Source organism: Apteryx rowi, unplaced genomic scaffold (assembly GCF_003343035.1).
Source record: "Apteryx rowi isolate R43461 unplaced genomic scaffold, aptRow1 scaffold_22, whole genome shotgun sequence".
Taxonomy (NCBI): domain Eukaryota; kingdom Metazoa; phylum Chordata; class Aves; order Apterygiformes; family Apterygidae; genus Apteryx; species Apteryx rowi.
In genome coordinates, this window is record NW_020448530.1 from 1,964,155 (window position 1) to 1,988,607 (window position 24,453).

A 24,453-nucleotide genomic window follows, 5' to 3' on the forward strand; every position below is an offset into this window, starting at 1 on the left:
ATGCAAGCTAAATTTATTGACTGGTAAAAATAACATGGTTACTATATGTATGACAAATTCTGTTTTAAGGCTTCTGTTCTTAGTGTGCTGTTTCAATTATGTTTTATTGCACAGAAAACTTACTTGACACAATTACATCAGATTAAACAAACATAACTAAGGGTGCAAAATCAGGCATTCCAAAGTTAGAAAACACTGAAATTAAAAAGCAACATGCTCTGCAATTTTGTAAATATGAAGAAACATTATAAGAGTAACTACATTTACAATTTTTTTTTTCCAAAAAATCCTGCCTTATTCAGCACACAAGATAAAGACAAATGGTTCTCATTTGTTTATTGCACAGTATTCAAATCCTGCTTTGAGGAAAGAAATTCCTAAAGGGCTTTTCTTTGGCACTTAACCACTATAGTACCTGAGCACTTCACACATTATTTTATCTTCATAAAATGTGCATGGTGAAGGAGGGGTATTTTCCAATCCGTAAAATAAGGAAACTGCAGCACAGGAAGGATAAGATCAGAGGTATTTAATAACTTTGAACAGCCAATATGAGATTCCTAGTACCTTTCTCAAAGGACATGATACTGAGCAGCAATTCCTATATTCAAATATTCAAGCACTGCTTTAATGTACTGTTCCAAAGGTATGGTCAGTCAGCTGGTAAGTCAACCTAAAGAGCTCACTGCCAAGGAAGGAGGCAATCTTCATTCTTCCACCTTCCAGATGCAAAATTATATCCCTTTACTTGTGCAATTTGGCATTTCACTGTTCAGCAAATCAATATAGCTCAAAGAAGTGAAATAAAACTAAGATAAACAAAAAAATGATTAGCTTCTGCTGACTTGGTGAGCTGAATGAGTTCATCAAGAAGTCAGACAAGCAGCAGAGTTGATGGAAAAAGTCACGCAGCTGCAGGGAGGGGAAGAGGATGGCCCCTCTTGGAGACAGTCTGCTGTTAGAGCAGGTCAACACATCCCAGCCAACTGCACTGGCTTCTTTGCAAACCAGACCACAACAGCTCAAGAACAGCATGCCAAAACAGAGTAATTAACTGACAACTACCCCAGGAAAGCTTGGGGTTCACAGACTTTCCCAGCATTATAGCAGAACACCAGGGCAGGAGAAGGAGGAAAACCCATCTCATTAGTTCCACGAGAAACAGATGTTCTGATTTTAATTCTGCTAGCCAGCATTGCTGCACTCCAAGGTGAACAGATCTACCCATGAGAATCCTCCCTTCAGAAAAACCTGCACACGTTCCCATTTTTGCAACACAAGGTGAGGAACCGACTGACAGGCAATAACCTCTATTACCGTACTGAACTGCTGGACTTCAAATAGGCTACACAGAAAAGCCTAAACCACCTAGACCTAGACCTGTCCTGCACACTGAATAAGGCAGCAATCCTGTTGACAGCAGAACACATGAAGTAATAAGTGTCATCACAGCGAACAGCACATCTAATTTATTTTATCTGACTTCGAACACTTGCTAAGTTCTGAGGCTTTGTCTTTGGAAACTTAATAGCGTATTTTAATAGGCAGTGTACATGTTACTGAGGTCTACCCTTCTTCCCCCCCTTTTCTAAAGTGAATTGCAAGAATAAAAATTGTCACATGCAGTACTACTGATAGCTACTATGGCAAACTTTCAGCTATGCCACACAGAAAACAACTTTGGACCAAGACCACAAAACGCACAGACAGAAGTCATCTCTGGGCATCAAGAGCTGGCCTGAGGGCTTCACTCCTGAAATGCTGGCAGCTATGTTGATGCAACTGCTCACAGGACGCTAACTGCATAGGGAAGCAGAACAGTGAAATGTTTAAAATAAAGAAAAACACCTTTTAAGCACAGTTTACTCTTAAAATTTACAGAATTGAAGGGCATTAGACTTCGGTGGAGGATAAGGGAGGAAGGAACACCAAATTGCCTTTTATACATGAAAAGTCAGAACAGTGTTTGGTCGGTCCTGCCTTAGTGTATTTATTTTCCATGATCTGGACTCAACATGTTACCTTCTCCTTGGGAATGGGAACAGTTAAGTAACTGAAAGATTCAGCCACTGTTAATTTGTCATCTTGAACTTCTTTGTTCTTATTTTGGCAGTAAAGTTATCTTAACAGGCTATACATTCGTATCCAAAACCTCTTTACTGACTTTTGGGGTTGTATTTGCATGCAGTTCTTTTTGCAGGTTTTGATCAAAATACTTCTTGCTAGGGCAAACGCCAATAAACTAGTAACTAGATACAATTACAAAAATAATCATATCAAATTTCTACCCAACGTAATTGGAAATTCAGAACAGCAGCCCTTCATCAGTCACTCCTTAGAGTTGCAGATACACTTCTGAATGTCCACAATCAGATTTAAGGCTCTTTTTGGCCTTGGTCCCCCCTGAGGTTTAATTTCTGCACACCCAGTACCTCAGAAGTTCTGGATAACTACAACTGCAAAACACTGATAGCATGCTTACATTGCTGAAGAATTCAAAAGATAGTTTATCTCCTCCTCCAGAAGAGATATCTTTCAACTTTTAAGTTCTTTAAGGCTTCCTTATATTTCTTTATTTGCAGCATCTCATACTAGTATAAAATTAACCCTTGGACTAATTGAAGTTAATGATGAAATTGTTAGCCACTCATTCCAACAATATCATAGGTGACAATAACGAGCAATTTGCAAATTTTTTTAAATCAAATTAAGTCTTTTTAATTTAATTATTTTTAACRGCAAAATCCCTGGCTGAGCCATACTACCAAAAGCAGCAAAGGGTGTTTGTTTGAAATAGTGGAATGAATTCTTCTAGTCTGCTGTTTCCATCCCTTCATTCCACCTTCGGTATGGTAAGTCAGATTAATTCCTATGTTGATGTTTGGTAATCAAAAAGCAGTAGTCAAGACTGTACAATTGTTAGGCAGTTTATCACTTTATTTGCTGTAATTAAAACACCAGTAATCAAACAGTAATTTAAACACTGTAAATACTGAGACATAAAACTTCCCAGCCAGCTTTATACAAAACTAAACATCCAGATGCTTTTCACAGACTTCAGGTACTTCCAGAAACTAGCAAGTGTACCTCGGTTTCCCAAGTTCATTTATTCTACTTTTCAGTTCACTATAACCATATCTCTTACCAGTTACCACTGAAAGATCTCTTCCGAGTCTACAAAAGTCCCATTATTTTATTTCCCAAAAGGCTAACAAAGCAGAAAAACGGTTGTCAGTCACATTTTGGAATACTTGAATTTTATTTTCTAATATCCTTTTTACCAAAAAAACACATACTTCTAATAAAAAAAAGTTACCTTTACAAATATTTCAGAGTGATGGAAAAGATCAAAAAAGGAAACACTCTTTCAGATTCCTTTCCCCCTCTAATAAYAGCTTATTCATAAAAACCTTCCTCAGTGGCAAGTACTTATGTACTCCAAATGCTTAAATTACAAAAGGTCCTGGCACGCTATTTCAAGTATTCTTCATTTATTCAAAAATAAAAAGATTTATTAAAATATATGTTCAAAACTTGAATTTAAAGCACTTGGGTATTAGACAAATTTTAGTCATAGAAAGCAAAACTTAATAGTTTTGAGACTCAGTAGACTTCATCCTGCAATTCCCTGCAGCCATGTACATACTGAGAATGAAAAACAAGGAATGTAAATTTATGAGTAATTCTAATAATACAATGAGATACTCATTATTCTAAATTGCAATGTGCAAGAACATTTACAAAACACTGAGCTCTCTTTTCCAGCTTCTCCAAAATAGCAGTAAAACACCATAAGCTATAATTTAAGACTTGGTAAGTATGTACTCTTGGTTTGTTTTTTAATATATTAGTTTCAACTCCAACCTAAAAATAACAAAAAGGATGAAAAGTGAATAATGAAATAATGCCACCTATGTATTACTCTGATTAAAATTATGTTATATCAATTCTTTATACTAGGGAGATTTTGAGAATTATTTTGACAGCCTAATATAGTTTATTAAGGGTCAAACTACTCCAAAAGTAGCAATGACTACTGCACAACAATTTATCCATATCATTTCTTTGTGTATTATTTAACTATTTTGTCTCCTAGTTAATGAACTTAACTTTACAGTACTACACAGAGCCATTTTCTGCAACAAGCCAGAAAGAAATGCAAAATACTGAGTAGCGACTTAATGGCACCGCAGTATTCAAGAAACAGTAACATCTACATTGACCTCAAGCACAGTTTGTATTACTGAATAAGATGAACAGGACACATTAGCCTTCAACAAAATACAAGGTAAAAGGCCCAGATCCATTTCTAAAGGCAACCTGTAGTGTTAAAAAAATAAAAAAGTGAACAAACTGCTGGGAGAACCCACATGAGGGGAAGATACCAGATACTCTGACTTATCTTTAAAATTTCTTGGGTGAGTAGTTTCACCTGTTTGGATATCTAGAAACCTGCTTTCTTCCAGGGAAATTTCAAAATAAGAAACAAAAAAGGAGGGGGGGGGAAGAAAAGGATCTTATCTTCAATGGGCATAAATCAGCTTTGATTAATTTAGGGACAACTGAAAGAACCCCAGCCCCTGCCATGCTAATGCAGCACATTCCCCATAGCCTTGCATTCGATTTTGGAATCACATGCAGTACTGCCACAGGCTATTCTGGCAACACAAAGCAGACAGTTCTGCAAATCGTCCAAAAGGTAGCTTTTGAAAATATGACCTTGAGAAAGAGGCAGAAAGACAGAAAGAACCGAGTTTGAGAATTCAAAATATTTTTCATACCTATAGTAAGACTTCAGAATTTAGCTGTCAATCATTGAAAAGAGTCTGGGAAATAGTCTTAGTAAGCCTTTGGATTAATGGGCATTTCAAATTGCACAGTCTAAACGTTATTTAAGTATCTCCACATCAAAAGTTTAATTTTTTTAATAGCGAGTGAATACATTTCTATCCAGACACTTTTGAAGCAATTCTGCTGTAAAAAAAATAAAGGTCTTCTAAGTACAAATTTGTAGCTGATAGAACCTTAAATAAAAGACACGGTCATTACTGGGTGCCTGTTTTAACTGAATATTAATTTGACCAATTTCAATAGATTTTATTTCTGCAGGTGGGACTCTTAAGATCCAACTTAATCGGATTCTCCAAAAATATTAGCTTCAGGGCCATGAGGAATAGAAGAAAAGCTCCCGTTTACCCCGGATAGCATTGGGTTGTTCGTATAGACAAGCCATGAGATAACCCAAATCGATTTCTTCAATCGTAAAACTGTAGAGAATTGTCCTTACTGCCAAAAAATAGATATATCTAATCACCAAGATTTTGGGGCACAGGTTTCAAGTGGACCAGTAAATAGGATCATTCTCAAGAGTCTGACCTGGTTTACTACCCGTGTCTAAGACTGTCGGGAGGACACTAAGACATTTTCCCGTGAAAGTTCCCATTTTTAGGGGGAAAAAACCCAAGGGACTCAGCTCTCAACACCTTCAGAAGTGCATACAGTGAAAGGGTGCGAATACCGCACTGGGGCATGTTCCTGAATTCCCAGCCGCCTCTGCTGGAGATTATAAAATTCAGTAGTCTGAAGCAGTGCATGGAGCCACACTAGAACATACCCAACTGCAGAGCTTTTATTACATAACTAGTAATTACAGAATTACATAACAGTAGGTCAACAGCTTTGGAAATTAACACGAAAATTCTTTAAAAACTCTACTTTCCGCGAAACCAGCTTCATTCATGTGGAAGCATGAACATAATGAACTCCCAAATGCTTCAGCGATATAGTCATGAATAAACTCAGGAGGGCTGAATAAGCATTTACACAAATGCACTTCATAACATAGCAGGCCGCAGCAGATTTAAAAAAAAACCCACAGGAAGAAAATGCTCCAGAGTTATGTCTCATATCTTTAAAGCCAAATTGCGGAATAGGAAAAGCGGGAGCCTTCTGCAGAGAGATTTTCAAAAGCGACTGAAAACCAGATGCAGATCGCCCCAGCTCTGGGACTGGCACTCCTAAACGGCTGCATACTAACGGCCTCGCATACATTACAAAGTATTAAAGAGCACTTTGAAACGAACAGACAACTTGAATCTTGGCAAATTAGCTGATAGTATATAGCATTTATAGCTTCACACTGCAAAGTAGTTAACCATGCTAATTATTGCTGGCAGTTAACTGCCAAAAAAAATTAGGTTGACTAGAAGTTGCATCTCTTTCATTAAAAGCCACATGGAAAAAAATGTGAGAAGTACAGACACTTTTCATGGGTGCCCTATTCTATTCTTAGGTCCATAGAAAAAGAAGCTGGAAAAGATAGCTCCAAAGGTCATCTGGCCCGTTCCTCTCCAAAGCCCGGATCATCCATATTTCTGTCATTCCTGACAGAAGCTGTCCAAACTGTAGCTTAAGGTCTCAGATAACAGAGACTGTATAGGATTTCCAGGCAACTGATCCCAAAGTTTCTGTATCATTATGCTTAAAAAAAAAAAATCTGTTGGTTTGCTATGATCCAAGTCCATTATTTCTTGTGCTCTCTGCTGTTTCTCCACAAAAACCTTCTTACACACTTGAAAGCTGCTATGTCTATCTTTAGTAGTCTTTTCTTCATATTAAACACCAATTAGTTCTTTTATTTTTACCCCTGCTTTGGTCTCAATATTTTAGCCAACCTCAACAACACTACAGACGAAACAACATGTCATAAGTTCATCTGTAGCTTTCACAGATAAAAATAACTGTCAAGGCAGATGCTTTTTCTCATACAACTGTCACATTGGCAAGCGTCCTCTTTATTTCATCTCTCACCCTTCCCTATCCTAAAGTAATCATATGGACGGAAAACACACAACTATGAGTAGTTTGTCAAAAGAGACTCAGTCCCTGTGCTGCCTAGAATCCACAAGCTAAGGCTGGCTTGGAGCTTATGCTTCCTTCTTGCTAGCCATACTAAACAACAGCACTGCATAGAAAGGCATTTCTTCAGTTCCAGGTTAATTTAATTTTATCTTAACCCTAAACATGCTATATTGCAAAAACACCTGTGCCAAAAAAAAGCCAAAACAAGTTGTTTTTAAGAGATTTTTTCCAGAAATCCCTCACGCAGAAATAACAAAAATATATGGTTTGTTTAAAGCAAAACTGAAAACATCTTTTGTAGGTTATTTCCAAACCTTATGGCAGAATTGAGCAACTGGCCTCTAATTACTATATCTCATTATTGCATGTTACAGCTGAGAACAGGACTTTCTACCAGGCATACTTCTATAAAAATAACTGTTTTAGCTTGAGTGGATTTCTCTCAGATACACAGCCCTATATTTGCAGATGCTAAGGAAGACCATACCAGAAAACCCAGCAGAAGCCAAGCTGCCCAAGTCATTTTTGATTGTGTTTTTTTTAATTTTATTTTTTTTTTTAAGTTCTAGTAAAACGAAACCGAGAAGGAATACAAAGGAATCCTGAAGGCATTATCTTAATTTCATCCCAGTGGTCGCTTGGTCATAGCATGACTTACGACACACCAGACTGCTAGATCAGAGATTATCCCCTGTTGATTTCACTGGAAGTGCAAGGAGGAACTGATGCTCAGCTTTAATAGGAATGAGCCATTACAGTACCAGTGACATGTTTTAATACCAAACAGATGTTAACTATGTTTTATATTGCTTGGCAGTGTATTACTGTGCTGTAAAGCTTACTAACACGCAAGACAATAACTGCCACTTCTGTCCTATATTTCAGATCTACACCATCTTTGTAGTTCAAATACAACCCATTAAATCCATACAGAACTATACAAGAAAGCTAAAAACACCATATAAATGTGGCTCTATCAAGTTAATCTACAGCTTGACCAACATCAGATTGACAATAATTATATAAAACAAACTGAACTCAACAAAAAACTTGCATGCCATCTTTAAATCACATTTTATTACTGCAAACTTGAAGTACAGAAGTCCATACTTCATAAAGCTGTGACTCCCAAGCCCTCTAAGGGTATCTTAGATTCTTGTTTTAACACAAACTTTTTGGAATATCTAAGGATTGTCTGACTTTATAACAATAACCACAGAAGAAACTAAGGATCTCCAGAATCACCTCCTCACCAAAAAGCACTCTTTCCACATCTGTACAAAGTGCAGGAGTGTACATCTGTCTAAAGGGTTACAAAGCCCACAGTCAACCATCTTCCTAAACTTGACATGGATTAGAGCTTAAATATAATGGTCTTCTCAATGTTATAAAATGAAGTATGAACCTCATCCCTCAACACTGAGACAGGGGAACAAACTCTTTTCTCCTCCTCCTGATTCAGAGCTCACTTAAACATCTACAGCAAAAAGTTACTTTGCTTAATAATTTCAATATCATAGCATAATTCTTAATATAACTCACATGGATGCAATGACCCACAGTGAAGAAGATCCACCCTTAAAATATTAAACTGAAAAGTGACAGTATCCTTTTTTTGATCATTCTGCTTTTACATGTGAAGTATTATTGTAGGGTCTGCAATTAACACAAGTTGAAGTTCAATCTTCTTTCTATTCCCCAAAATCTAAGAATATTAAAAAAATTGTTCAGGTCAACTTATGTTCTTTAACACTAAGTTGTGAGACATCTATCATAATATTTTGTATTAAGCATAATTGCATCCAAACTGCTTTGTTAAATTATTGATCTTAGAGCACTTAGAGATCTGCTTATATCTTGTGAAGCCTTTACAAGCYTGTGCTTAAAAAGCAAAAATAAGCAAATACAAATGATTAGCAGTTTATTTAATCTTCTTGCAACAGTAGACTTGCTGATTTTCCAGTCAAGAAATAAGTGGGAATCATACCTAGTTTGACCCCAGAAGCAGCAGCCAGAATATTAGCTGGTACCCTCAGGCTCCCACTCTATAACCTAAGGAACTGTATCATATCTTCCCCATATCAGCAACTTGCAAATACCAAAGAACCATCACTAATTACAGAAAAATAACCCAAAGAATGAATAATCTGCAGGGGAAGACATGGTGCACCAAATCAAGAACCCTCACTGTTCAGAGGCATTATTGTATTTCCAGGCTCACGCAGCGAGTTTTCTGCTCTGCTGAAATAGGTATCCGCTCTTAGCAAGCAATCCATCCGAATGCCAAAAGGAAGAGAAGATCCGTACTGAAACGTTGGTCTGGAGAGCTCTACCGCATGCCAGATGTTTTCTCTAGAGATGAGGGAGCATATGGATCACCAGGTGACTACTCTGCACAACTTGCTGCAGGACATTTCTTGCTCTGAAAGAGCAGAAAGATCCATTAAAAAGTCTTCTTTCATGGAAGCACTCTTCTCGAAGCCTCCACAGGAGGCACGGGTATCTACGAGGCTGAACCTTTGCTCTCACATTTATGACAGAAAAACAAGGTAGGTATTTTTGAGAACTCAGCCTCTTGTCACCTCCCCTGCACTCTCACTCCTGGCGATGGGAGTCCATGAAAGATAGACTCTCACCACCAATCTGCTCACGGCACATTCGTTATGCTTCAAAGAAGTGCCACTATTTTTCAACCGCACAACACTTAAGGCTTACAAAGAATTTTCTGTTAATATTCACAGTTACCCAATTACTCCATTTGTGTGAATACATCTGCTTTCCTATTTCATACACTGAGTCCTGCTGCAGACTCTTCAGCAATACATTTTTTTTTTTCCTATTTTAGGTTGATACAGTATCCAGCAGAACAGAATCCTAGTCTATAACTAGGCTTAATAAACACCATAACCAGCCTAAATAAAGGGTAAATTCTGGATAGATTAAAAAAGTCTCAGACAGAATTTAGCACACATTGGTGAGGTTTCTCAAAACTGAAAATGCTGAAGTCCTTCTCTGGCTTTGGTAACTCGAACAACGGGAGCTATTGGCCTGTCCGTTCCCATTCCAGCCTCTTGCTGCATCTGGGTTTTGCAGCTGGCTGCACCACAAATTCTCCCATGCAAGAACTGCGGCAGAAATTCCCCTGGATACTCACTTGACAATCTTCCCAGTTACTCAAGAGCCAATGCTGAAGACCAAAACCTTTGTCTGAAAGTCTGCGATGGGATACGTGCCTGCCATTACAAGCCTTTCCCTCCACCAAAAGTAAAATACTTTTGGTTGAAGGTAACAGTGGTTAGYTGGGTGGTGAGAGTAGAGCGGGCCAGGATGTTTGTTTATTCTGGGGACAGGCTGTACCCGTAAATCAATTAACTCGAGAGATACACGAGCATTTAACAAAGAAAATACCACTGGAAACCACCTTCTTTGATACATTGSTTCTGTTTGTTAAAATGCCATATACTACTACATTCTCGTATATGCCACAGTTTCGTTACTCATAATAGTCTTATGAAAGAATTATTTTCCTTAGAGAATGAGCATACATAAAATAACAGAAAATTTCTTTGTTACCAGTTAGTGATAATTAATGTACCGATATTTTATTTCATTTGAAATTTAAACTGAAATTTGTTTTAATGTAATCTTCAGTTAACTGTCCTATCCAGTGGCATGTATCCAGATGCTGAATAACTACAACAAAAATGGACTGTTGTGTTACATACCACCTAGTGCAATATCSTGCTCCTTCTGAGAGATGTTGTTCTTGTCACAGTTTTGACATGGACGTGAACATCGATTTCAAAGAACATTGAATCAGGTTGCAAACTGCATAAAACTTTCACAGCAACCATTACTCTAAGGAGAAATGTCAGCTATTATATTCTGACATGCATTATTTTGGCAAGTAGCTGGGCACAACACTATTTCGAAATTAGAATTTTACTGCAATCCCAAGCTAATGAAATATATACATATATAGATACATAACATAGCTTGGATCTCAAAGTGTACCAAGTCTAAGCCAATACTCCAGGTATATCCCTTTAAAAAAATCTTATTAAAATTATGACCTTTATAATCCATAACATTTACAGCGTGCCTTTCATTCCAAGATTCTAAAGCACACGCCAAGACTGCTAACAGCAAAACAAACTAATTTAAGAGAAAACAGTTTAGCTCCATCAGAATGGATCAGCTGCATTCAATACTGCATGCTTACTTCAAGCTGATAGGATAAATAAAGATTCACACTGCATATTTTTAACCATTTTGCAGCTAATATTCTGTTTTGGATGTTTTTATAGAATACACAATGGTTATTATTTGCAAAGACAGTGACTGTTATTTCCAAGTTACCTGGGGTAACATCCTAGTAACCAATAGGCTTTTCTATACTTACAATAGATAACTGTTAGCTCAAAAAAGCCTTCGCAGCAACTTTACATATACTTTGGTTTCACAGACTTCAATACATACACACATCATAACTTCTTACAGAACTACACAAACTTGTTTATTGCCAGGGAAAAGGACAGCCAACTAATACCAATTTTATACCAATTACCAATTTAGAAGAGAATGCTGAAGCTACAGGGGGCACATTTTTAGAAATTAATATATGTACCTCTCAACACCACCCCTGGTGAAACCATTAACTCAGTTGATAAATTCTAATATGTTTTAATAATTAACATTGAAAGCCAAATGATAAAATAAAGGCTCAACATCTTTCAGTATGCAAAATTATTCCAATCTGACCATTAGAGTTAAGAATCTACTATAAAAAAATTCACTTCTTATAGAACAAACATTACTACTATTACAAAGGAGAGGTACTCGCACTCTAAGGAAGAGTTAAAAAAAACATTGGCAGTGGATATTAAACAAGTTACTGTTCCATCTCCAAATTGTTTCTTTGACTTTCCCAGCATTAATTTCTAATTATTAAGATCCCAGGATACTGCCAGAATTCACAGCAAATAACACTGTGGAAATGGTTTTCATGCACAGAAAAGCAGCCTCCTGAAAATATCATCAGCGCAACTGTTCACACCAGCCCTAAAATATGCACCAGAAACACATAACATGGTGCTCTGCAGACATCAACCTTAACTTTCAACTGTCCAAATATGTCATTGCCTCTTTTCTTTTCAAGGCACAAAACACTAGAAAAGATTTTGGACGCTACTCCCATCAATATCATTTGAGGATTTCCAGCTGACCACACTCAGGAATAAAATGAACCATCATTATTACGAAGATGGAAAAATGCTTACAAAATCAAAGCATCTGGATAGAAAACAGCTGACAAGAAGTATTTTCACAAGACAGAAGTGAACACAAACACACAGAGGAACTTTCAAGACTGTACTCATAATTTTCACAGAAGATATTGCCCACATGCCGGTAGCATGGTCAGTTAGGTAGCATTTTGTCTCATATAAATCTACACCTTGAAAAAACATGCTTTTATCTTCAGGTTACCAACAGACTATACATTGCTCTCAAAAAGGATCCAGACAATTACAATTTATTATTAATTAACTCAAGATTAGACAGTTGTGCCTTTTTACCTAATTTACCTTCATTTTACCTAATACCTTCAGCTGCATGCTGAAAGGTCCATGTCTTTCCCAAACTCTTCATTTCTGGAGCTAATTCCAGAAGAGCTTTTAGAGTATGTACTGTCTAAGATCACACCCTCAACTGTTGACTGAACCTTATACCTACATTCTAAAAACAAAAACTCAAGATCTTAGTCTTAACATTCAAACTAAGCCTTAAATATTCTAAAATTTGGATTAATTCAGACATCACTCCATGCCGAAACATACCCAAAGGAATAAAAAAATCCTACTGTCATTTCAGGGAAACTTATGACCAGCAGGCAATGCTATCACTGACTGGCTCTAGATCAGAAAAAATACAAGTATGATGCATTTGTAACACCACTGTGAGACAAAATACTATCAGACAACCACAAAAACTGAAAAAACACAAACCCATGAGGAACAGAGGGAAAGACGTAGTCAGAAAAAGAAAACAGCTGACAATCAAATCCAAGCAAGGGAAACAGAATGACTCTTAAATATCTGGATACTTGTCTTTGTATTTAATAATTTAGTTATTTTGTTGGCTTTTTGTTTTTGTTATATGTTAATTGTTAATCGTCAGAAAAGATGCTAGAATTTAAAAGCAATGAGACCTAGAGTTAAGCCTCTTCAAAACAAGTATCAATGGGGTCCAGAAACCTTGATATACAAAAACAGGATACGTTAGTAGGTGTGTGTGTGTCTTGATATAGTGATCTCAGAATCAGAAAAGTTGGATTTCCGATTGCTCCTAAAGAAACAAGTATTACAAATGGACCACTTTACTATTTTAGGGGCCAAAAACAATACAGTGTATCTTAAATGGATTAAAGAAACTCATCTGATTAACTTTGATAATGTTATGATTCTACCACAGTCTTTACTTTTCTGCAATTGGACTTCCCAGGAGGTAAAAGTCTGCAAAATCAATTGCCCATCCCACAGTTATTGAGCCAAGTGGAAAAAAGCATTTTTTTCCTCCAGAGAACCTTTCCCAGATACGTTGACCCTGAAAGTAAACAGGATCTTTTCTCTAATTTCTGTGCCAAGGTTTGGAGGAGCACATCAACCCACGCATGACAACATGACACATCTATCTGACTGTTTCTCATAGTCAGAAATTCCGCTGACCACCTTCTCTCACAGCTCATGCTGGAGGATATCATGGCCTTTGTTTTGCATATCTATTTCTACCAGAGGGACGGAGGAACGATATACTAACTGCATTAGATCAAATTCACATCACTTCCACTGAAAAGCCAGAATAACTGACTATGAGACTGATATCACTTCCTCACTGCAGGAATGGACCATGGAAGGAAAGTAGATGCTCCGAAAAAGATAATATGCTTTCAAATATTGAGAATAATATATTATTTTAATATCAACTTCTATTTCTACTCTTCTATGACACTGCAGCATAAACAAAGTGCCAAAAAAGAGGAGCAAACGCACACATTTAGACAGTTTAAGAGGAGATGTGAGAAAGTGTCATGCGGTGCTCTTTCTGGAGGAGTACTGGGAAGCAAAAGAGGGACAAGATGAAAGACTGGGCAGCTCTGCAGAAAGGGGCACGCAAAAGCTTTCAGACTGTCACCATTTCCTTGCGAGCCGCAGAGCAGATATTCCCGTTTGCACAGGCTTTACTAAGTCACACAGCTCTGACCAGTTAACTTCCCTCACACATCCCAAGAAAGGTTATCGGAGAAAGGCAGAGAAATACATTACCAACACGGCATAAGTTATAAGGCAAAACACCTAATCCGAACTGTTTTGAAGGGAAACTGTCACACAGCTGAAGCTAAGATTTCCCAGCTTCACAAACGCCATCGTTTGCCAGACAGAGCACGCACGCCGTTTCGCAAAGCTAGAAGCAGCCCTTCTCCAAACACGCATGCTACTTACTGAGAAACAAACAGAAGCTGTTTGGATATTAAAAAAAATTATTTATCCTATTATTTATGTGCTCAGACATACTCCAGGCACTGCGTAGACAGAAAATACCACTGTATAAACAAATTTTGAAAACTAAGCCATATTGGCTTGTTCTGCAGATAAAAAAATATTCCTATCCAGTGGGAGACTGCTGGAGAAATTTGTTTTCAAGATTCTGAAGGTTTTTTTACAACAAAATTTGTGTTTCTTTGAACAACATAATAAAACTATATTTTTGAAAGTGTTTGGGGCTGTTTCAGCTATAGCCCATACTAGAACAGATGACCATTTTCAGTAACAAGATGCTGATTCTGCTATCTATAATGATATTAACAGATACCTGAAGCAGAATAACACATAAAGGAACTTTGAGATGCAATTTGTATTTCAAACTACGATTTCCTAAATTTTACCATCAAATTTAGCATTTAACTGCTCCTATCTGACAACGGCTATATTGATTACATTGATCAGCAATTCATAAACATTAAGCATTGTTGTAAACTGTGGTAAATAACCTAATGGGTCACTCCGATTCTTTCTAAACTTTGTCTCTCGCACTTTTCCTAAACTGAATTATCCCATATATCCCACACTCCATCTGAAACCAGCTTACATAGCTTTATATGATGCGCAAATGAAGTGAGAATCATCTCTCAAAGATCTTACAGCGCTTCAGAATTTCCATTGCACTGGAGGATTTCCGTGACTACATTCAAAAAGAACAAGATAAATACTGTAAACACTAATCCTGAAAACTTCAGGAGACCCAGTGACTTCAGTGAAACTATACAGCTGTTTGAGATTGACCACAAATATAGCTGTTTGCACTCAAATTCTTAATCTTGTGCTCCTTGTTTTTGCCATCTACAGATACCATTGAGAAGGCCAAAAGTTCCAAAATCTTAACGTAAACAGGCTCACTGGGGAAAAGGAGAGTTCCTTTTTTTTCAACATCCTAAGATGCTGCTAAAGCTACACTTCTGGCTAAATCCCAGCAGAACAGCTGAACAATTCAATTAAGGCCTGTCTCTTCTCCTAAATTTTAAAATAGAAAGACTGATATTCTGTCAATACTCAACATCAAGGCAGCAACCAGCTGGAAACACCTAATCAGCACTATTCTTGGGATTTTTCTGGAAAGACTTTATTATTAAATCACTAGTGACTACTTTTTTTTTTTTTTTAATGCTGAATGACTTTTGAAGAAAATAAAAAAAAAACACTACATGAGTACCTAACCATCAGCTGGTCCTGTGTGTTCCCCTAAGACAAGAAGCCACCATACCACACTAAGAATATTGCTTGTTTCAAAATTTCATCAGTAGATACTGAAGTACCTTAAAAAGGAATTACCATTATACCCCTTCTACAGATGGAAAAAGRGAAACAAAGGTGAATTGACTTGCCCTAATCCAATAGCAAAGCAAAGAAAACACTCTCTGAGCCAATTCCACCATCCTATCCATTAGGCTGTACTGTGTCCTGTGCCTGAAATATCAGGTATATCACTCTTCAATATAGTACAACTTAATAAAGCAGAATGAGGAAACAATTTAAAAATACATTGAACGCTGAAATGAACTGCCATGCATCAATAGCTAGATCTGAATTTTGTTTGAGTTTACAGAAGCTATTTTATATAGAAGCAGAATGCAATTTTTATGTAAATAAAAACTTTAGTCTAATAATTCATTATCATTAATGCAATAGAAATGTAATATTCCACTCAAATGTCAACTTCAACTAAAGAAAAAAAAAAGCAAAATATTGTCCCCTTAACTACAAAAATGGAATTCCTTTTCCTTCTCCTCCTCCCAATTAGGACATAACACAATTAGTGGGCTTTTAATACTTTTCATGGAATGACAATTTAGAAAAAAATCAAAAAATTTTGAGTTGATCATCTCTATTGTGAAAAAGATTTGTAATGAATGTGAATTATACTGTGGTTGGGTTTATTTTTTATCATCTTGCTTAATGTCCAAAAACGTATATTCCACTCAGGTTTTTAATACAAAGTTGCATCCTAGTAGCAGGTGGAGTCTTCCAACCAGGTATCTTGCAACACTCTTGTAACAGTTGAGAAAGGAAACTGGAATTAAGACCCACAAAAAGCTAAAGGAGTTTCCTAGTAAACGTATAAACATCTTTAAAGTTTTAACATCAACTGTCTGGACTATGTCAAACTGTGAATTTCTCAAAGGACAAGTTTCTTTCAACCACTATATTAGGGGGAGGGAGGAGGAATGGAAACCCAAACCTTTAAAACATTTTAATCAGAGTGTTTTTATTATGTTCCCTACAACCTGATAAGCCTTGAACTCTATTGATAGAAAGCTGAACATGCTTCATACCCCCAGGATGTCTCTGCACTGCAATATTTCATGTACTTCTGTCCAGTGAGATACGGTGCTTCCCCTCTGGATATTAAGCCTGATCTTTCCCCTTTCTGTTTCCTAAATATGCCAAATATCTAACCGCTAATCAGCATATCCAGCAGTCCTCTTATGAGCAAGCATGACAAGCCCTCTCATAGCCCTCTGTGAGGTGAGCGACATAATCTGAAGTTTTTCCCTGAAAAGCTCAGAGTAACTGTACAGCCTCAACTCAAGGAAAACCAGAAATATGGTCAAAGTCTCTCTGGCTGCAGTTCAAACTTCCCCAATAATGACTGGCTAAAATATTAAGCTCATTTTATTTTCCACTTCACATGACCATAATTTTTGAAGTTTTTCCAAAAAATCCCTGCACATATATATCATATACATGCTTAAAAATAGCAATGCTACACAATCCAAATAAATCAATATTGCTTAATTATATAAGGACTTAAAAATGAGTTAATTCCAACTGCCCAGAATCTCAGACTTTACCTTATTTTATGCTGTCACTTGCTAATGTAAAAATCCATGCCTGGCTTTGTTTATTTGTTTTGCTGGAGTAGGAGGATTATTTTAATATGGAGAGGATTGGTTTCATTCCTGTATGCATGAGCTGCTGGTGATCACTCCCAACCAGAAAGATTCCTTTCTAGAATTATCATCAATATATATTACAACAGTGTTTACTTCCATCCTGCCTCTGCTCTAAGCCTCCTCGGTATCAATTCTCAGAGCAAGGCTACAGGTCTCCTGCTCCAAATTTCTCTTTAGATTCTCTAATCCTTTTCTCCTTAATCTCCATTATACAAAAAGAAATCCACATATGCATGGTCTGCGAGAAGCTAAGTAACTTTACCTCTCACCATAGTTACCACATCTGATTTAACCACTGGCTCCGGACATTGAATCATTGTCCTTTAAGATTTAAGATTTTACGTGCGTATGCCTTGATATGTCCAACAAGCACACAATCCTAAACACAGACCGATTTTAATAACATTAGCGAAAAACTGCATTTCAATGTATGTGACATTAAAATAACATACCATCCGCCTCTGCTATTTCTGCACTGTGTGCTGTTTTCCAGGATCTCAGAAGCTAAAAATGTTTAAATGTGTTACTACTGCTGTTATTAAAAAGATTTTCTGTCTAATTCAATTCCTTGAATGATCCTGAAACAATTCCACATGCAGATTTTTCATCAGTGTGCTCAACTATTCTATTAGACTTTTTTTTTGTTGTTGTTTCTCATGGTAACCAATTTTATTTGACTTAACAGAAGCTGTTCAAATATTTAAAGGCACTCCGAGATGGCAGGAGTTTATCTAGGAGCATACATGTTGTGTCACAGATATTCCTTTCCTTGTTCTTAGACGCCTCGGGTTCTTTTTWWTCCCCCCCCCCMCACACACACACACACAAAAACAGTAGCAAACAAATGAGGTCTCGACGAGCCACACTGCATGGGGAACGCGCTCGCTTCATCTCGTTGTGGCAATATTCAAGTTACAATGGGCACATTTCGAAATTACAAGCTCGCCGGTTAAAACAGATGCTTCCTCCGGTCCTTCGTATGTGCTGGCGCCCGGTGCCAACAGCGGCGAGCGCCACGCAAGAACTCCAGTATAAACATCTGCAGCACCTCTCTGTTTTGTTAACATTCTTGCACACATTTCCCTGCTAACTCCGAAAAGGCTCCGCGGTGTTTAAAAAGAGAAAGGAAAACGGGGGGGTTGCAAACATCTGCGAGGCAGCGACGGAAAAGGGAATGAAACATGAATAAACAAAAACATGGCGAAAGTGGCCTGGGGTTGTTACACTGTCAGATCATTTTTCCAAGCCCAACATCAAGGCTTTTGTTACAACCCAAGCGGTCATTTGCATGGAGAACCAACAGGGTTTCTTCTTCTTGCGCGGTCCCCAGCCCGCAGCACACCGCTCGCTCCCCCCCGGCACGGCGAGGCGAAGCCGCCAGCAAACCCCGCGGCCAAACGCGCACATTTCCGCCGCGGCGGAGCCTCCGCATCGCCCGCAACGCGCCGCGCACTTACCGCTTGGCTACGGAGGCGTAATTTCGGTGTAAAAATAACAGACAAACCTTTGGAGCGCTGCCCCAGCCGGAGTTGCTCTCCCTCTGCTCTGCTCTTCCCGACAAGCTCAGGCTGAGATTAACAAGTCCATGCGACTCCAGCAACCCCGCTCCGCCGGGCTGCTCGCACGCGGTGCTTTAAATAATAGCAAACTTTCGGCAAAGTTAAAAGCGTAATGAATTAAAGGAATGTAAAGCACAAGGACAGGAAAGCAGCAAGCACTGCCCGGGCAATTCTTGCAGCAGCACCAAGGGCACTGCTCTGTAGTTAAGGCTGTGTCAGCACTTTCACCCCCCCCCCCCATTTTTCAGGGGGCTATAACTCAGAAAACAACAAAAAAAATTGCTCATGGCTAAAAAATTGCTCACCCCCCGCCCCCTTCCCTTTAAAAAAAAATTCCATTTAGCCCATCCAGAAAGTTACAGGAGCACAAAAGTCTGTGCACTTTATCAACGAGTTCTAAATGCATTTTTTAATACGTAAACAGAACTTTATTTTTTAAATAAAATTTCAAAGGAATTTCATCCACATTGGGAATATTACCCCCTTAATATATATATACATAAGGGAATTAATAACTACTTCCAGCAGCTGGAAAGTGGTTTGTGCAAATACAGCACAAATTCTCAGCAACTTTCGCAAGCTGCCTCGCCGGTACCAGACGGGCACCCGAGGCGCTGGGCTGCCCGGTGCCGCGGCGGCGGCGGCGCGGACGGGGGCCTCTCCTGGCCGGGCAGCCCCAGTCCCTCGGGGCAGCTTCGCAACCGCAGTTGCCGAGAGCATCTGCATTTTTCTCTGATAAGGAAAGTGCTCTTATAATCCTGCTAAAATAAGGCAACAATGGGTGTTTGATCTGCAATTACTGCTTTACAACGACGGTCTAAACTGTGCCACCTCAGGCCGGGCTGGGCCCCTGGTAATCGCTGACCAGGGGGATTGGCAGCCGGCTTTTTTGGTGGTTGCTGGGATTCTGTCCGTTTGTTGGGGTTTTTTTTTTTTACACCGAAGGGGTAATTTCCGCTCAGACACTGAAATAAAAACACCAACTTATCCAGTCTATCTACAGGACCAAGGAGCATTAATACGCTTTTCAGTTATAAGCTTAAGTTACAATACTAAAGCAAGAATTACACATTCACAACAGCACTTTTCTAAAAAGTAGAAATGTGCACTTAATACAAAAACATGCAACAGCCACAGTCTGCTGACCAAGAAAACCGAAGCATAAGTTTTACCCCTTCTGACTGATACAGAATAGCTAAGACAACAGAGAGGACATTTGATCCTTACAAAATTCCACAAATCAACACTTATTCATCAAAAGGTGCCTCTGCTTGCTCTGAATTTCTGATTTTAGAGGAGTTTCATATGCATTATACAAAATCAAGAGCTATAGCAATCCATTAAAAAGGCTTTGTTCCTATGAATAACTCAGTAAAGAAAAAGCAATCTCTCAAATAAAAAACATCTCAAAATACTCTGAGCTTATAATTTCTCCAAACCCCATTCTTTAATCTTCTAAAAATCATAACACTTCAATATCAGACTGACTCTCTCAAGGTATCTTGATTGCAGAGTAGGTCATCTCACATTTCTTTCCTCTAAACACACACTAACACCTGGCATATTTTGAAGAGAAGCTGCTTGGATATCAACACCTTACTACACACAGCATGTACCTTATTACATATAATCACCATCCATCTACTCAGTGGAAGTCAGCTCTCGTTGCCAGTGTGCTAACACATGCTCCTACCACAACCACTTAATATCATGGTCCAACATAGGACTTTATACCACAGGCTGACGCCAGTCTGGTCTGCTAAAATGAGAAATGATGGTGACACACATTCACTTCTGCCATCCTGGTATGGAGGTTATAATGTTCAAAGAGAAGAGCCAAGTGCAGTAAAATCTTAATCCATGGCAATTTTCTTCAGCACATGGAACCTGAGCGCTAAGGTCTCTGCTTTGCTCTACCAAATAACATACAGAGTATCCCTATTTTTAAAATATACTTAATTTGCATAAAATGCTTCATTGTAGATAGACATTTCCCTGCCATTAGTCTGCAGCAGAGTGTAAAACTATTAGAAATACTTTTAAGACACTTTCAAACAACAAAGATTCTCCTAAAAGTCTGGAGAATTCTGTCAACACTACTTAATTTCAACCAATTGTTAATGTTCATTAATAAAATACTAAACGAGGACAAACATTAATACACTATGACTCAAGTGGACAATGCCAAGAGATACAAAATGGAAGCTGACTGTTATTCCTTCTTTTACACCAGTAGGAGACATGGAAAAAGAAACAAAATATAGTACGTGAACCTTCTTAATAGATCCAAATTTATATTTCCTGTTTAAGAACAAAGCAGTAGAATTTACAAGAACTGTAAAAGCAAAGCTGTACTGGTAATTAAACTAAATTAAATTAAACCTGGGCTTTGTAGCTTTTTAAGCTTGGTAAAGCAGAAGAAATGTATTAATCCAATAATAAAAACAAAGTACAATCCCTATGAATGTCTACAACAACCATAAATATTTTGTTAAATTCAGCAGGAAACTACAGATTTTAACAAGTTCAGAAGATCATTAGCCTAGTTCTAATCTCCACATTCACCATGACAACGTTTATACTATAAATCAACAGCTGTGACCTAATGTTGAAAACATGCCAGAAATATGCATAGATTGTATCAATATTTGCACATGCAACCTAGAACATAAATTAGTTGATACTCAACAATTAAAGCTTCCTCTCTGAAGTTGCAATATTTAAAGGTTAAAGATTAGACATGCTCCCTCTTGTGTTAAACTAAGAATACATGGAATACATGCTGTTTTCCCTGACATGATGGTTGCTTGGCCATCTGTTCCATTAAGCAAACCCTTTAACTTTGGCTACTAATGGCTGACAAACCTTCACCAATAATTCTCCACTTTAAAGACTGATCCAGTCTGAGCACAAAACTGCACCTAAGGAATCACTCCTTATTTGTGCTACATTAAATTAACTATTAAATAATCAAAGAGCACCAATAAGGATATCACATATCAAAAATATGATGTGAATAAGATTTTTGGACATAAATATACACAGCTTGGTAAATTACATGGAGAGTCACACATATTCAATCACTATCAATGTTACACACAGGCCTAAAGAGTTAAAAAGTGCCAAGTTCAAGCTGTTTAGTAACATTAATGATACTGAATATTAAGCTAATATTTAGAAAGGCATTTTCTGTTTACAGACTATTTAAAACAGACTATGCAAATACAATACACAGAATTTAAAATGCTAATACAAGTGTGCTTGTAAATACAGCAGCAACTGAGCTAAGTTTCCAGTCCTCCACTTGATGAGTTCAGGTAAACCATTCCCTGCACAGCGCGTTAATGGAGTCAAAATCCTCCTTACACAAATCCTCTTGCAGAATCTGGCCCCAAGATCATGTCTAGACTTGAATGCCAAACCCAGGTGGAACTAATACAACTGATTTGACTAATATACTTTTAAACAAAGGCTTTGCACCTGGTATGGGCTTGGCAAATTGCATTTAGGCATACATTTGCTGATTATGGTCAATACCAGACAATGCTAGGGCAGCAATGCAACTGAGAGTACCCAAGTAAACACGTACACAAGTAAACAGTTTGCAGTTCAAAACTGAAGGGAACACTCGGCTACGTGAGTTCACACATTTTCTGTTATTCACCACCAGCCCTTTGTGCCAGATAGATGTTTTTGATGCAACTGGCCCTATGCATGTTGGAAATAAATGTTAGCAAATATTTTAAGAAACACRTCCTAGCTAAAGAAGGCTTGCTCTTTCAAGCTACCAAAGTGTGTTGATCTTTCCGGAAATAGTGGTGTTTCTTTTTCTACAGTCTTCTACAGACAAGAAGCAACATAGCCACAAAGTTTGTAAAAGACAACAAAAATATCACAGCTACTAATGTATCAAGATTTAGGAGTCATCTTAAAGCTTCAACCCACAAAAGCACACTACCTAAAGCATAACTGATCATGAAGGCAAGAACCTTTGTGAGAAACAGAAACTTTGTCACAGACTTCAATGACATAAGAAACGAGCTTGCAGCGCTTCACGTACAACTCCTGATCGGGGTGTCACCATTTCTGTGTTGTTATGCTGCAGACCCAACATCTCCAAGGCCTCCCAAAGCGCCTTCCCATCTTATCCAAGAAGGTGCTCAGGAATTACAGTGAGAGACTTTACGTAGGATGCTGAGGAGGGCGAAAGGTGTGCTTGAACCTCAAAACGCTTCCTTCTGCACGTCATCAGGAAGGCAGCGTTTGTATCAATGCTCTGAGGACGACTACAAAACTTAGCGTATTGACTCTGCAAGGAAGCCAACAGTTTCACGAGCGCTTTATTCCCTCAGACACACGGGCAGAGCCGGCCCGCAGGATCAGGCCCCTCTCACACACCCGGCAGAACGAGCTCCCACTTAAACCAGGGCTTTTCGCCTCCCGGGGAGCTGTGGACGCCTCGGAGGCGCTCAGCAGCTGTAAGCGGGACAAGCGAGCGGCGTTAAGCCGCCCCCAGGGAGACCCGCAGCTCCCTGCACCACAGCTGGCAGGCGGCAAACCGAAGGGGGGGAAAAAAAAACCCAAAGTTGAAAACCACCGGTCTGAACTCGCAACGCGGCGCAGGGCGGCAGCAGCGGCCGGGGCCGGCGGGGCAGCCTCCCTCCCCCCCTCCCCAAGGGGGCCGCCCGGCCCCGCTCCCCAGGGGCCACCCGGGGGCCGCCCCCCCCGGGGAAGGCGGGACCGGCCTGGCTGCCAGCAGGGAGCCGCTCCCGCCCGGCCGCGGAAAGTTAGCGCCGTCCGGCGGCGCGGCCCCGCAGCGGCCTGGCCGCGGCCGCCGGGGCAGGGCCGCCCCCCGGGGCCTCGCCGCCGCGGCGGGCAGAGGCGGCTCCGCAGCAGGCCGGCGGAGCGGAGCGAAGCCGAGCCGGGCGCCGCCGCCGCCGCGCCCGGCCGAGGCGAAGCGAGGCGAGCGGCCACGAGCCGAAGAGAGGGAGCCGAGGGGAAGGGGACTCACGCTGTCTCCGCTATTTAAACCTCTTCCCGCCGCCTCCGCCTCACTGACTCTCACTCACTCTCTCCTCCCCGCAGAACTTACTAGGGACCAGCCCCCTCCCTCCTCTCCCCTCCCCCGCCCAATATACACACGGCCGCACGCCGGGCCGCCGCCGCCCCGCCCGCCCCAGCTGCTCCGCCCATTCGCTCAACCCTGTGCCCGTCAGCTGAGCTGCGCAAAAGCGTTGGCTCTGTCGCCTGTCTGTCAAGGCGCGCTCGGCGCGGGCCCCGCCCCTCGTCCCGCCCCTCCCCTTCCCGGACACCTCAGGGGGTTGTTAAAACGGCCGTTTCGGAGTCACCGTCAAAATTTACTTTTAGGTCCCACCCACTTGGGCGCTACAGGAGATTCTGATTGGGCCAGCGGGAAGCCTCTCCATTGCGGCCGGGTGGCCGGGTGTCAATCACCCCTAAAAGCCCCGCCTGTCTCCGTGGCGTCATTCCACTCGATTTGTCCGCGCTTCCAGTGGGTCCCGCCCA

At 39.6% G+C, this 24,453-nt stretch overlaps 1 protein-coding gene across 3 annotated transcripts in view; it reads right to left on the reverse strand.

Annotated features, from left to right (window-relative positions):
* Positions 1-24,020, reverse strand: part of CTBP1 (C-terminal binding protein 1) — a 254,568-nt gene extending 230,548 nt beyond the window's left edge. For all 3 annotated transcript variants that reach the window (XM_026064577.1, XM_026064576.1, XM_026064588.1), the window contains exon 1: positions 23,939-24,020. The gene's annotated coding sequence lies outside the window, so the exon portion shown is untranslated. The remainder of the gene's footprint in view (positions 1-23,938) is intronic.
* Positions 24,021-24,453: the final 433 nt, after the last annotated feature.